Raw genomic sequence first — 12,639 nt, 5'->3', positions numbered from 1 at the left:
GAACTAATCAAGTCCCTGGTGAACGATAAGATAAGATAAGATTTCGTTCGGATTTTTAACCCCGGAGGGTTAGCCACCCAGGATAACCCAAGAAAGTAAATGCGTCATCGAGGACTAACTTATTTCCATTGGGGTCCTTAATCTTGTCCCCCAGGATGCGACCCACACCAGTCGACTAACACCCAGGTACCTATTTGCTGCTAGGTGAACAGGACAACAGGTGTAAGGAAACGTGTCGAAATGTTTCCACCCGCCGGGAATCGAACCCGGGCCCTCCGTGTGTGAAGCGGGAGCTTTAGCCACCAGGCCACGCCTTTAAATATAAAATGTCATAACCCGCACTGTGTCTTATCTATCTGCCGATTTACACACACACACACACACACATAGGTAAAACTTGCGATTTTGGCTTAAATAGCAAAGCTCTTCTTGCCGAATAAGGCAAGTGAAAAATTGTGTATGCAGTAATTTCGCAAAATTCATTCTGAACCTAACGAAAGCAATATATTTCTTTTCGTTTGTTTATTAAATTATTGTAAATTTGTCTAAAATATATTTTGTTGGATTAGGCTAAATTAAATTGCTCTTCTTTTAATAAGGTTAGGTAAGATTTCTGAGGTTCTTATGGTACAAAGTTATTAATTTTTACATTAACATAAATGAAAAAATATATCTTTAAACGTATAAGAGAAAAATTTAGAAAGGACTTAATTTTAAATGAGTTCTTGCTAATTGATCAATTTTATCTATCCGGCACGTGGTGGTGCCCCGTGGCCTGGTGACTAAAGCTCTCGCTTCACACGGCGAAGGTCTGGGTTCGATGCCCGGCGAGGGTAGAAACATTGGGCGTGTTCCTTTATACTTGTATATGTTCACTCATCAGACTCGGCAGGAGATGCAACATTCCCCCGATAAAAAGCAGGGGTGCCGCGAATACACTGAGAGACAACACAATAAGTGTCCGGGGCCCAAGACTGTTCAATTGCCTTCCAGCATACATAAAGGGGGATTACCAATAGACCCCTGGCTGTCTTCAAGAAGGCACTGGACAGGCGCCTAAAGTCAGTACCTGACCAACCGGGCTGTGGTTCGTACGTCAGCTTGCGTGCGGCCAGCAGTAACAGCTTGGTTGATCAGACCCTGATCCACCATGAGGCCTGGTCTCAGACCGGGCCGCGGGGTCGTTGACCCCCGAAACCCTCTCCAGGTAAACTCCAGTATAAAATGGGTACCTGAGTGTTAGTCTACTGGTGTGGGTCGCATCCTGAGGACAAAACTGACCCAATTTACCCGAAATACTCTGCATAACAAGCGGCTTTCTGTATAGTAGTATGTCACTGATGTCAGCTATGGTCTGTATACCTTGTACAGGTACTTGTAGAAATACAGATATTATTATTACTATAGCATTAAGGATAGGCATGACAGAGCTCATGCAACCTGGAGAGAGTTTAGCCAGTTAGAGCCAGCAGTGAGAAGGGGCCAGGAGATGGGACTCCACTCCTTCATCCACAATTAATGGAGTACCAAAGGCATGAACGAAACGACACACACATCTTAGTGGATTTATCTAGGTACAGTTAAACATAATTTTGAGTAAATTACTTAGGATGACATAAAACAAGGTCAGACACAGTGACTTGCACGTTTCGGTCCTGGGACCCTGGTTATTCATTTGGAGTGATTAAGGTTCCAGGACCGAAACGTATCCAATAAAGTTGTCTTTCATGATTTCATCAAGAAAAGTAAACACATACTCAGCGTTGTATAAAAGCAGTAAATATTATATAGTTAACCCTTAAAGCAATTGTTTTCTGTAAAAGGTTAATAAAGAAAACCAAATAATTTAAATTTATGGGTAACATACATATTTGTTTTCTACATTTATTTATTTATTTATTTATTTGAACATGGTACAGAGAAGTACAAGGAATACAGTTTTTTAAGTGCAACATGCCAAAGCCCCTTGTATGCAGGGCATTATGGGCAGGCTTAAAATTAACTTAAGATTAACTAAGCAATGATATATTCAGTGGTACAAAAATTATTGTAAAACAGATAACAATTTAGTACAAATGAGTATTACAAAGACAGGTCATATGGTCATTTACTGTGTTGCTGTGTAATCAGTAGAATCATCGATACCATGCCTAACCCTTCTAGGGTAGGGTAGGTGCCTGAGCCCGAGCCTTTAGCTCATAAGACTGTCATTCCCATTTGCTCCCTTGGGGCGGGGATGGCAGACCAGAGAGGCCTAGCTTGTGGCTAGGCCTGGGGACAGTAGGTCCCAAAGATGAGGAGGTACTTGTGCCTCCCTAAAAAGGGAGCCAAGGCCGGGCCACCACTTGGAAAAGCCCCGGGCCGGGAGAATACCGGCGAATCTTTAATAATAATAATAATCAGTAGAATGGAGTATTCTGTTAGGTAATGAAGTTAAATAGTAACAAACTTTGATTGGGTCGCAGGTTGACATTTATGAGATACAATAATGAGACATATATGAGATACAATTATTCAGTATTTATTTAGTTGTGGGTGAGTAAGTGATTTTTGAGAAGAGACTTGAATTTATAAACAGACAGTGTTTCTTTTATATTCACAGGTAATGAATTCCAGATTTTTGGGCCTTTTATGTGCATTGAGTTTTTGCATAGCGTGAGATGGACATGAGGAACATCAAAGAGTGATCTGTGCCTTGTGTTATGGTCATGTGTTCTGTTGAGGTTGGTAAGGAGATGTTTGAGGGGAGGGTTTATGTCAGAGTTAAGTGTTCTATGCATGTAGTAGGTGCAGTAATAAGTATGGATGTTTTGTATTGTGAGTAGGTTTGGAGTTTTGAATATTGGTGGAGTGTGCTGTCTGTAGTGGGAATGTGTTATCATTCTGACTGAAGCCTTTTGTTGGGAGATTAGTGGTCTGAGATGGTTTATTGTTGTTGAGCCCCATGCACAAATTCCATAGGTGAGATAGGGGTAAATAAGTGAGTGATATAGGGCCAGGAGGGCTGACTGTGGAACAGTACCGTATCTTCGATAGTATGCCTACGGTCTTGGAATTTTTTTTGGAAATTTGTTGTATATGTGTTTGAAATTTGAGTCTATTATCAAGGTGGATTCCTAGGAATTTTCATTCTGTGAGTTTTGTGATAGGTGATCCATTTATCATTATGTTAAGAGACACATCTGCAGCTCTGTTACCAAACTGAATGTAGTAGGTTTTGTCAATGTTGAGAGTAAGTTTGTTGGTCCTCATCCAGGTTGATATTTTCTGTAATTCGGTATTTACAGTATTGGCTAGCGTGACTGGGCTCGGGTGAGAGAAGACGTATGTAGTGTCATCTGCAAATAGTGTGGGTTTGAGTAGTTGCGATGCATTTGGTAGGTCATTTATGTATATGAGAAAGAGAAGAGGGCCTAGAACACTTCCCTGTGGGACACCAACTGTAATTGGCTGTGCGGAAGAGTTTGCCCCATTTGTGTACACATATTGGCTTCTGTTGCTGAGGTATGACTTTATGTAGTTGAGGGAGTGCCCTCTTATATCAAAGTGCGACAATTTTATGTGGAGCAAGTCGTGGTCAACTGTGTCGAAAGCTTTACGTAAGTCAATGAAGATCCCCAGTGGGACTTCTTTTTTCTCTCTTGCTGTGTAAATATGTTCAAGCATGTGGATAATAGCATCATTAGTATTTTTATTAGGCCTGAACCCAAATTGACAGGGGTTGAGTATGTTGTGGGAGATGAGGTAGGAATAGATACGCTTATGGATTAATTTTTCAAAGATTTTAGAGAGAGGGTGTAAGTTGGATATTGGCCTATAGTTATTCAAGTCTGTGTGGTCTCCTCCTTTATGGATCGGGGTGACCCTTGCTATTTTGAGAACTGTAGGAAAGGTAGAGGATTCAATGGATTTGTTAAAGAGTGTTGCATTGATTGGTGATAGCACCTGTGACACTTTTTTGTATATAATGGGTGGTAAGGTATTTAAATCTCCTGTCTTGTTTTTTAGTTTGTTGATAATAAGGGAGACTTCAGTTGGGTTAGTCGGAGCTAGGAACAGTGTGTTCGGGTAGTTGCCAGTGAGGTAGTCATTGGGTGGGGTATCAGCTTGGGATTTTATTGGCAAGATTTTTTCCTATAGTGGAGAAGAAATCATTGAGTCTGGTTTGCTGTTTCAGTAGGTGGGAATTGGGGTTCATCTGGTTTTGTTAATTCAATTTCGCTGTTTCGTGTTATCTTTTTTGTTCCTAGTATTTCTGATAGGGTTTTCCAGGTCTTTTTTATGTCGCCTCGTAAGTTGGATAATCTGTTCTCATAATACAATTTTTTAGCCCTTCTTGTTAGGCTGGTTAGGAATGACGAGTAACGTTTTGTTTGGTCACTGGTTATGTGGCCCATTCTGTACTGTTTTTCGTATAGGTGCTTTGTATTTATGGATTTGAGGATGCTGGGTGCTAGCCAGGGACTGTTCAGTCTCTTAGCTGTCATCTGTTTAGTTTTTTTTAGGGCAGTGCTTGTTATAGAGGTATTGGGTCTTTTTTCAGAAAATTATTAATACATTCGTCAATATCTGTATAGATTTCTAGCTCAGTGTGCCAGTCAATGTTTGTCACTGCTGCTGTGAAGTTATTGATAGCTGCCTCATTGTGAAGTCTGAAAGTGACTTTAGTAGTGTCTTGGGGTAATTTGCCAAGGTTTGTTATGAGGAAGGTAGGGTAATGATCTGTGGTATTATCTGTGATTATGCCTGATCTTAAGGGGGATATGGTGTTGGTCCAGATGTGGTCTAGTAGGGAAACACTAGTCTCTGTAACTCTTGTAGATTTTGTTACTGCTGGTAGCAACATGCAGTTACTCATAGTGTTTGTGAATTCAGTAACGTGTGGGTCCTGGTCTTGTAGGAGATTTATATTGAAGTCACCTGAGAGTAGTAAGTGATCTTTGTTCATGCGTGCATCAGTTATCATACTTCCTAGGTTGTCACTAAAACGGCTAATGTTTGACTGTGGTACTCTGTAGATGTTTATCACTATGAGAGGTTTTTGTATGTATTTGGATTTGAATTTAGCTATTATATATTCCCCATGTTCATCCCTTGTGCAAGTATTAGCGATACATTCTAGATGGTCTGAGTAGTATATAGCTGTGCCACCCCCTTGTTGGTCTGGCCTACAGTTGTGTATGGCTGTGTAACCAGGAATGGCATAGACATCTGTAGTATCAGGCTTATTATTAATAGAGGAAGGAGACTTGCTTCTGTTTACACTGTACAACAAAATTTAAGTTTGAGCAATATTCATTCATTATTTGATGTCCTCGATTCTCTAAATCAAGTATGCACAGGATATATTCACCGAGATAGTAAGTTTATTCAGGCATATACAAATACAGTTACATAGATTATCACACATAGCAACATATGTGTAGAGAACCTAGGATAACCCAAAAAAATCAGACAAAGTGACTTATTTCCATTGGGGCCATTTTAATACTTTATTATACACGGAGGACCCGGGTTCGATTCCCGGCGGGGTAGAAACATTTCGACGTGTTCCTTACACCTGTTGTCCTGTTCAGCTAGCAGCAAGTAGGTACCTGGGTGTTAGTCGACTGGTGTGGGTCGCATCCTGGGGGACAAGATTCAGGACCCCATTGGAAATAAGACAGTCCTCGATGACGCACTGCCTTTCTTGGGTTATCCTGGGTGGCTAACCCTGCGGGGTTAAAAATCCGAATGATATCTTACATGTGTGTGTTAGCTAAAACAAAAAATAAAAATAATTCTCTTCCCTTCTCGTCGCTACATTCATCAGGCACCTTTTGGCTCTCTTCTCGAACTGGCTCAAGTGTATTACTTTCATTGTATATATGCCGAGAGTTTACTTCAGTCCCTGTTTTAGGTATTAAAATATTCTTGGTGAGTGATGAACAGGTTACATGCAGCTTTAATGGCCCTTGGTGTAGTCGACAGTCTTAAGCTTCAGTAACCCAACCCACATATGTATTTACAATACAATACAATACAATACTTTATTTGGACATGATGTATAGGTGTACAAGGAATTATAGTTGGGTGTTCATGCCAAAAGCCCCATGTATGCATTATTATTATTATAATCAAGGGGGAAGCGCTAAACCCGTAGGATTATACAGCCCACATGTATGCAGAGCATTATGGGCTGGCTTAAAATTAACTTAAGATTAACTAAGCAATGATATATTCAGTGGTAAAAATTACAGTAATCAAAATATAACATGAAGTACAAATGAGTATTTTAAACAATGAAATTTGAACATTTCACTTAAGAGGCATTATAGTTGCACAAATTTGTAGCATAACAATGTATAATATAACAAAATGATCAATATACTATATCAATATATCATTTGTAGAGCAAAAACAGGTCGCAAATGTTTGGCCTGGCTCGGATGATAGCACACTCAGGTTACATACTGAGTTGGTTTAGAAAGACACGTAAGCAAACACTATAACATATTTATTAGAAAACGTTTCGGTCCTGGGACCTTGATCACTTCTAACATACAGAGGTAGAAAGACATTATATATATAGGCGGAGAGTGAGGTGTGGCGCACGTGACCTGAGGAATGTCATAAGAACATAAGAATGGAGGAACACTGTAGAAGGCCTACTGGCCCATGCGAGGCAGGTCCTTATCAAAACAACCTCTGCCTATGATGAGGACGGGTAGACGATGAAATCGTGTGACTCCTGTGTTGTTGGGTTGGTGGTGCTTAAGTATCATGTATGCCAATATTTTTGAAATTTTGTAGTTTCCAGTGTTGCGTTCTATAGTGTCGGTGACGGCGATTAGTGAGGCTTCTAGGCACCGTCGGCGTCTGAGGTCTGGTTCGGTGAGAACGAGTTGTGCCTCATTCCAGTTCATCAAATGTCCCGTGGAGTCTCTGTGGAGGACACAGGCGTACCTTACATCGTCTCTGTTAGAGGCATTTCGATGCTCATTCAAGCGGACTGCAACATCTCTGCCTGTCTCGCCTACATATTTCTTGGGACAGAACCCACAGGGGATAGTGTAGACGCCTGCTGTAGAAGTTAGAGGTGTGGGGCTGCGTTTCGTAGTGAGGTCTTTGATAGATGATGTGTTTATGGTGGAAACGTTGATGTTACTCATAGCAAGTGCCCGGCGAGTATTCGTGGCAACATCACCACATGGGAGTACTATGAACTGCTTAGGGGGCTGTTCCATGGGCGGTTTGTTGAGAATAGCTTGTGCCTTAAGTCTGCAATCTCGGATGAAGAAGGATGGGAACTGAAGACGTGTAAAGGCTTGTGTTATGTAAGTGCATTCTTCTTCTAGAAAGCAAGGGCTGGAGATGCGAAGAGCTCTCAAGAAGAAGCCAATGAGGACTCCTCTCTTAGTGCGAGTGTCTTGGTGTGAATAAAAGTGTATAAGATCGTCCTTGTTGGTAGGTTTTCTATACACTTTGAAGAGAAGTTTGTCACTGTAGGGAGATCTGCACAGTAGAACGTCGAGGAAAGGAAGTTTGCCATCATTTTCGAGTTCAAGTGTAAACTTTATTGATGGTTCAACTGCATTGATCTTGTTGAGAAGGGCCTGGATATTGAGACGTCTCGGATAGAAAACCAATACATCATCAACGTATCTTAGCCAGGTAACGGCGTTGGGAATGAGGGTGCTGAATTTTTCTGTCTCCAGGTTTTCCATGAAGAGGTTGGCAAGCACAGCACTGAGCGGGCTGCCCATTGCCATCCCAAAGCACTGTTTGTAACAGTTGTCCTGATACTTGAAGAAGTTGAAATTAACACAAAGTTCCACTAGATTGATGAAGTCTAGAATAGGTAAAGGGCACCATCAGTAAAGGGTACCATCAGTCAAGCCCACCTCAAGCACTCAGGTGACCTTCTCTCCCGAATTTCCAACCTGAATGTCAAAAACAAAAGCATGGCTTCCTTCGATGTCACAGCCCTCTTTACCAACGTTCCTACTGACGCTGCAATCAACTTATCTAACTAAACACATACTGAGTGTTCGTAGTTCAGTCCCCGGCACGGGTGGAAACATTGGGCTTCTTTCCTTACACCTGTCCCTGTTCACCTAGCAGTAAGTAGGTCGCTTATTGTGGGTTGCATCCTGGGGGACAAGATTAAAGGACACCAATGGAAATAACGCAGCCCAGGATGGCACACTTTACAGGATTGTCCTGGGTGGCTAACTCTCCGGGTTAAAAACCGAACAGAACCTTATCTGCTGTCTGTAGGAGCCTCTTAAGGAGAGTTCATTGAATCTAGTGAAATGATCTTGATCCCAGGAATTGGATCTAATTTCCCTCTTCACGGATCGTATCTGACTGCCTCCCATAATCCCAGGCTCTATATGACTCTACTGGTTATAATCTGTCGTCTACAGGCCTTAGTGTTGTTACAACCTACATGGCATTTCCTTGGGGATGTCTACCCAGAATGCCCTTCATAACTAGTAGCCTCTTGTAAAGTATGTCATTTTTAACTTTTCTATACCAACTGTATAGAAACTGGGGCAATGAAGACATGTGAGAAAGATAAACAGTCCCATAGTGCTTGTTGATTTCTGTTAAAAATAAAAAATAAAGTTTACCTGGAGTTTACCGGAACTCTCTCCAGGTAAACTCCAGGTAAACTTTAGTTTTTATTTTTAACAGAAATCAACAAGCATTGTGGGACTGTATACCTTTCTCACATGTCTTCATTGCCACCGTTTGTCGATGAAATCCGTGCTCGTCATTCTCACCATAATGGTTGTCAGGCAAAGTGTGAAGCGAGAGCTTCTGCCACCAGGTCGTGGGACACTTCTAAGGCAACCACTGGGTTGCAAAATGTCACTCACACTCCATTTTCCCAACTTACATTTTAGACAAATGTAAGTTGGGAAAATGGAGTGTGAGTGACAATTTGCAACACAGTGGTTGCCTTAGAAGTGTCCCACGACCTGGTGGCAGAAGCTCTCGCTTCACACTGTGAGGGTCCGGTTGTATGTTCACCCATCAGTAAAATGGGTACCTGGGAGTTAGTCGACTGGTGTGGGTCGCATCCTGGGACAAAACTGACCTAATTTGCCCTAAATGTTCTGCATAACAAGCGGCTTTCTATATAGTATGTCAGTGATGTCAGCTAGGACTGTATATCTTGTACATGTACATGTAGTAAATAAAGATATTATTATTATTATTATTATTATTATTATTATTATTATTATTATTATTATTATTATTATTATATCTGCGTCTGCCACGAAAACCATCGCTGACGTTCTTGAGTCAATGTTAATCTAACTCCACGTCATTTATTCCCAACTGAAAATCATTGTCATTCTGAGCTGGCGCATTTGTTGACTTACAAATACACCTTCCTTAGTCTGGGCTTCGGTTTAGAGAAGCTTTCCTAACAGATGTACCAATGCTGGATAATCCTTGTCTATTGCCATGACCAGTTCATTGATGAGACCAAACTTAATGTGAAGTGGTGGTAACAATTTTTTGTCGTGTAATAATAATAATAATAATAATAATAATAATAATAATAATAATAATCTTTATTTCTACAAGTACATGACACAACTTATACAGACTTTATAACCAATGACACATTGTTTGTGCATACTATGGAATTCCAAATTATTGTGTCATTTATATATGAGGAAATGAAATAAATTACCATTGAGTGTATCTGGATGCGAGGGAAAAGAGTAAGTTTTGACTTCCCAGTGTCAAGACCGTTAAATGTAAGATGCCGTCGTGATTTCAAATGGTGGAAGCAAAACATAAATGTTTCCCAGTCGATAATATGCATTCAGCAACAGTGTACATTCTGGGTTTAGTACAATATATTTACTTTCAAACTCACCCCCCACCCCCCCAAAAAAATGATATTTGTTTCTTATATACACGGAGGACCTTTAAAGGTAAGGGTTAGTCAGTTATCAGTCGACGCCCAGGCAGCTAAGTACGATCAGCAGACAAGATACTTCGTGCCACGATTCCTGTTACCTGCACCACCCGTCGGTAATAAAGAAGAGATCTTGGCTGTGGTAGTCATTCGTTGTCTTGCTAGTGCACCAGTAGGTGGGTGGGGAGGCCACGGCCGCTGCAAGCACCCAGCACCAATTACTATCATACAGCAAATTTAACCTTTATGGGAGTGTTAGTGATGTATCGTGTGAAAATAGTGACATTTTGTGAGGCATCGTGACAATTAGTGATGTGTCACATGGGATTGCTATATTGGTAATTAGTGAGGTGTTGAACGATGCTGTAGCAGTGTTACCCTACCACTTGTTCAGCAATGTTACCCTCGGAATTACAACACTGGTAAGTTGTGAAGCATTTGAAGTTGCAAGTGTTACTGTGATAACTAATGACAGAATCCGCAGAAACATCAGCCATAATATAGTTATAACTGATAACAGTTTCTTGAGGAGCTATGACAGTGATACAATGACAGTGTTGTTAAGCAGTGATAGCCATAAGTGCAGCGCAGTCATAATGTCTGAAATCCTGGCCAGATCAGTTCATCGAAGATAGTCGATGTCCTAGCAGTGCTGCATGCACTTTCTCTGCTTCGAGAGGCGGATCTCGGGCTGGGGGTGTCATGCATAACAGGACCCCAAGCCCGATTCAGGCAACGAGGAGTCGACAATTCACGAGGTTCACCTTCGTGAGCAGGGAAGAGACAGGTTGGGTATCCTGCGTACCTCAATATTTAGCGAGGTGCTCACAGCTCCAGCACTGACGGCACGGTTGTAGTGTCATACAGCGCCTGAGTAAAGGAAGTTAGTCAGGTTCGATCCAAAGGAAAGTGGATGGTGGCTGTAATTACTTGCATTAAGAACTCTGCACCAGCATCAAAACACCCGTACCAAGTAGTATGCAACACATCAGTGAAGGTAAAGTTTCACCTGTGTATTCCCTTGTAGAACCTTTGCGTTTCCGCTATGTTCGGGTTATTTGTGTATAGCTAGCCTGCTGGCCATAGTCAAAAGATTACAGAGGCACATAATGGGTCCTGGGACTGATCTATCTAAGAAAAATTGTGATAAAACTACTTAAAAGTCGCCTTAACAGCAGGTGATAACTGGTATCCAAAAACGGGTTAAGGTAAAAAAAAATTGCAGATCTGATAAAAAGTATTTATTGGAACGCTGAATCCAAGGTACCGCTGTGGGAACGTACAAGGAGATTAATACAACTGTTTCCTAAGAGTTGTGACCTCCATTGGGTACAAATATCACAGTAGTTTGACTTGATACAAACAAATGAGAAGCAGATGAGGTATACATACCTATACATACACAGCCGGAGGAGATATACAGAGAAAAAAGGCTTGGATACATGTACGAGTAAAACAGATATAAAATAATAGGATTATCTGTACGTAATTTCACAATAAGGCGCAACAATCATGATTAAAAAGTGTTTAATTGTTTGTATCATTAAGTTTCACATACTCGTATAACTGGCACTTGTTAATATCACAGTACGTCTTAAAGTTAACGCATTCTGTTGAGTCTTATATTGAAAAAGTATAACAAATTACACCACACACACACACACACACACACACACACACACACACACACACACACACACACACACACAAACACCAGCCTGGAGAGACTAGTAAAAGTTCATATTTTTCTTTACCTAGATGCATGACTCAAGAGTCACATATCATAAGATTGTAACGTAGCATCATTGGCATTAAGTATATGACGCTCTGAATTAGAAAAGTTTTGGTAGGGGGATTTCAAGGTGTGGGTCTGTGCTGGCAGACTTCGTCTCTAGCAGAGTGGCTGGGAGAGGACATCTCGGGGTACCACTCAAGATGTTAGCTGAGAAACTCAATACCGAGACTCTGGATAAAGATACAAATGCGGTACAATGCGAGCCTTCATTTATTGATCGCATTATACTGTCTCTGCGTCTTTATCCATCGTGTCGGTACTTTATTCCATATCTTTCCATCCTCAGACTCTGCCTGATTTATAATTTATCTTCTGTAAGTTTTCTCTCATACCTTCATTCACTTTCACTCGCTCTCACACTCTCACCTCTCTCTCTCTCTCTCTCTCTCTCTCTCTCTCTCTCTCTCTCTCTCTCTCTCTCTCTCTCTCTCTCTCTCTCTCTCTCTCTCAGGAAATAATGGTGACAGACTTAAGGAACTTAACCTAACACTAGAAAAAAGGAAGACCAGAGGGGACTTAATCATGACATACAAAATACTCAGAATTACATTGGCTAGCGAGGGGCTGAAGCGCTAGGAGAGAGTCAGGGAAGCAGGAAAGCAATGAGCCCCCCAGGCAGGGAGACCAGGGAGGCAGATAGACCAGGGAGACCAGGGAGGCAGATAGACCAGGGAGACCAGGGAGGCAGATAGACCAGGGAGACCAGGGAGGCAGATAGACCATGGAGACCAGGGAGATCAGGGGGACCAGGGAGGTAGGGAGATCAGGGAGGCAGGTGACAGCTAAAAGTGTGAACAAATCAACAGGAACGCAAAGAAAATATTTTCAGTTTCAAGGCAGTAAGTGGAACGCACTAGACGAAAGAGGTGGAGGCAAGCACCATACACAGTTTCAAGACTAGGTGTGACCGGACCCTGGAGAC

Source organism: Cherax quadricarinatus, chromosome 39 (assembly GCF_038502225.1).
Source record: "Cherax quadricarinatus isolate ZL_2023a chromosome 39, ASM3850222v1, whole genome shotgun sequence".
In the NCBI taxonomy this organism is placed as follows: Eukaryota; Metazoa; Arthropoda; class Malacostraca; order Decapoda; family Parastacidae; genus Cherax; species Cherax quadricarinatus.
The sequence above is the reverse complement of the archived record's forward strand: the minus strand, read 5'-3'. Positions refer to the sequence as shown.